Source organism: Morus notabilis, unplaced genomic scaffold (genome assembly GCF_000414095.1).
Source record: "Morus notabilis unplaced genomic scaffold, ASM41409v2 Scaffold78, whole genome shotgun sequence".
NCBI classification, from domain to species: domain Eukaryota; kingdom Viridiplantae; phylum Streptophyta; class Magnoliopsida; order Rosales; family Moraceae; genus Morus; species Morus notabilis.
Window position 1 is genome coordinate 112,332 of NW_010367622.1, and position 3,745 is coordinate 116,076.

Below are 3,745 nucleotides of genomic sequence, written 5' to 3' on the forward strand. Positions count from 1 at the left end.
ATATATATATATAATTCTAGTACCACCTCTAATGTTAAGAAATTTCAAGTTCAAAACCCTAGCTCCAACCAGCCAGACATTTTGAAGTTTGAGCGATTAGTTACAGTTTGTTTGTTTATATATTTAACTCCAAAGAATAATCAGCTAGAGTCACTAGTTGTCTTCCTGACCTAGGTGACTACGAATTTTCTTGCTATATAAACATTGAACACTAAGATCCCAACAAGGCACTATAATTAGTTTAATAGACAAAATTTCTTGATGTGATATACGCTGGAGAGAAAAACATCATGCTTTTAATATATCGAGTTGGAAATACATTAATTATTTTGTTAAAAAAAAAGCTGTTAACTAGTTATTCTAAAACTTAGCGCGCCTCCTGTTGGGTAAGGAATAGTAAAAATCGTGCAAGGTTGATGAATTTTAGGCTTAGTGTATGCTAAGTCATAATCCCATGATCTGAATTTATGTTTTTTTTTTTTTTTTTTTTTTTTTTTTTTTTTTTTTTTTTTTTTTTTTAGGCCCTTTTGTTTAGAGCCCATTATCTGAATTAGGCGCAACTGCATCTTTCCATATCATAAAGAATAATGCAAATCCAATTCGTATTTGGCCTCGATCGAATAAGGGGCGGGGGAAAAAAAGCTACTTTATTTTCTCAATATTCAACCACAAGATTATATTTAGGGTGCGTTTGGTTCATGGATTAAAACTATATGAGTAGAACCATTTTTGATTTACGTGTATTTTTTATGAGAAAAAATACGGTAGCGAACCACGAATCATGATTCGAATCAGAGAACGAATCCATCTACCAAACATCACCTTAATATATGGAACTCTAGCTGATTTTTCAGTTGATCCCTAAACAGCCTAATAATTAATATCAACAAGTTCAAAAAAAGTACAAAAATATAAAGAAAGAATTCGTAATGCATATAGCAATTGGTCAGGCGAATGCAAACATCAGGTGTAATGTGACGTTTCAATGATTCGTGAAGTGCTCTCTCTATGATGACACAAACATCTCAGTTACTGTACATAAGATATGGATAACAGTATCACCCAAAAAAGAAAAAAAAAATATTTGTTGAAAAATAATAAAGTATAAAATAAGAAGCCCTTGTTATTTCTCAACTTGATTTATCTACTTCTCTCTCCATATCTACAATATTATATGTGAGAATATATGAATATAATCATGAAATGTAAAGGTCAGGCAAATAGGAGTGACGACAACATGCACCAACAAAAACCCTGCACCCATTATAAGAGAATTATTGCACAAATGGATAATTTTGGCAACATGAGTGGGAGCTGATGCTAACACGATTTGAACTTCTCTCTATTTCATTGTCATTTGTCTCCTAGCAATAGACGGAGGATATCTTAGTGGCTGCTTAGGAATAAAACAAATAATAAAAGAAAAAAAAGTATTATATGTTATTATATATACGTGGAGAATCGATGTTGCACGATTATTTTGTTCATTATAATGTTAGTGATTTCCATGCAGGCTAGGAACTTGACCTTCATGTTTTGCAAGTGGTTCTTCAGAAGTCATTGTCCTCGATTGGAAAAATGATTCTAACCTTGCCCATTGGAACATATCAAATTAGTCACTTTCAATCAATTATGTTTAGTAAATATAATCTTTGATAATATTCGTTTCGTACGTTATTATGAATTATAATATTATTTGATCGTATTCATTTGGCACGTCATTAATATGATTAATAAATTACTTTGTGTTAGGCCTAGTATGTTGATGCACTATCTTTCTATGAGCAGATTCGCAAAATTTTATGGCTATCTTTGGTGCATGAATCTTCAATCTCACTAAATTTTCTTTCTTTCTTTCTTTGCATGTGCATGATGAAATAATATATGACTATGCTGTGCAACTGTTTCCCTATTTCCTCCCTTTTTCATTTTTATTGTCTTAAAGTGCAACTTGTTGTAATACAATAGTGCAATCTAGTATACTGCAAGAAACGAAAGGAAATGAAAGAGAAAAACACAAGAGAAATATATGAGAGACAATATGAGATTCTAATTTTTCATTCACTTGCTGTACACAAATACAGGCCCCGTTTATTTCGCTGATTCGAGTTTTACTACAGTAAAAAGCTCTCACAAACAATGGCATCTAACTTTTTTGCTACACTAAAAAGCTCTCACATAAAATCACATCTCAACTCGAATTAAAAACTCGAATCAGCGAACTAAACGGGCCCACCTCTCAAAGTTCATATATATAGGCCAAGCCCAAGAATCATAAAGTAGTAGAGGCCGAAAGTCATGAGTTACAATAATAAAGTATTAGTACTAATGGAGTGTTAATAGGTTATGAAGGTTATGGAATGCCAAATATCAATGGTAATTAAAGTGGGGAGAATGCAATTATTAAAGGGTATTAGGAGTTTGAACATCTAAACTAATGAATTGATTTATTCATACACTCCTCCTTATGTTCATCATTTAACAGATATCTTGTAAAAACCTTGTTAAGAAAAAAATCTTGTGGGAAAAATTCTTAGTGAATTAGACCAGTATATATTTGAATCCTTATAACAAATTCTTTTGCCATATTATATTTGAAAGAGGTGCATAACAGACTTTGCTTGGTATACATGTTTTTGGAAGTCATTTAATGGAAAAAGCAATTGTATTCACTTAGTTATGAGCGAAAAGTTGGTTGAAAAGCAATGCTCTATGCTCCTAAAAATGGCTAATTTGTTATTGCAGGCTCCAATCAATTAACACAATTCTAACTTTTAGAAAAGGTTTGTGACATAAAATTGATGATATATCATAATAAGGAGAAGAGAATAAGCCATTCTGATCTGGACATAGGAATAATGCTCTTATGTGTTCGTATTAATATACATACATATACATGTGCATTTTTAATTACATTTGTCAATATGGAGAAGATGACTACACAAGAGGATCAAAATATGATTAATTTACAGTTAATGGAGAGCACACGTGGAAGAGGATGTGGTGGTATTATTCATAGCTAAATACTACAACGCAACAAGCTGCCCAAAAAGTATCCAAAATCTTACTCTTTTTATTATTATTATTATTATTTGTTTTGTTTGTGGAATGTCGACTTAATGGTATCAATATCATGAGTTTCCAGAATGCAAAACAGTTCATTTTTTGTTTACTGGATTCCAACCATGATGTATATATATATGTTCCAGCTAGCTAGTGTCACGTGTCTTTTCCACCACCAATACATATGCAAACACACACAACACATGCACGCTCTAATCTCTATGGTGTATGTATATATATATATATATATTAATCATTTATTTTTTTAAAGGTGATGATGTATTCCAAATCAAGCCAATACACACACACTAATATAGACTCAAATACCCTTATAATGCAAGGAAACATAACCCTAATGATATCATCGTGAGACCATTCTTAACAAATCCTAAAATTGTCTGGATCGTGGATATCAATCCAAAAATCAACTAAAGATGGTTCTGCACCACTACCGGTATTTTTCCTTCATTTTGTTTGGATCTTTTTCTTATAAAGTATAACAAGACGTTTTTTTTTTCCTAATATTATAGAAATTAGACTTTAAAAGAAACTACGTTTCCATCTTTATAGGTGAGCCTGATAAGTCGAATAACTGAGGCTCCGTTTTGGTAGGAGAGAAAGAGAAGAGGAGGGATGAAGAGAATTATAATAATCTTTTATGTTATTTAATAAGAGGGAAAGA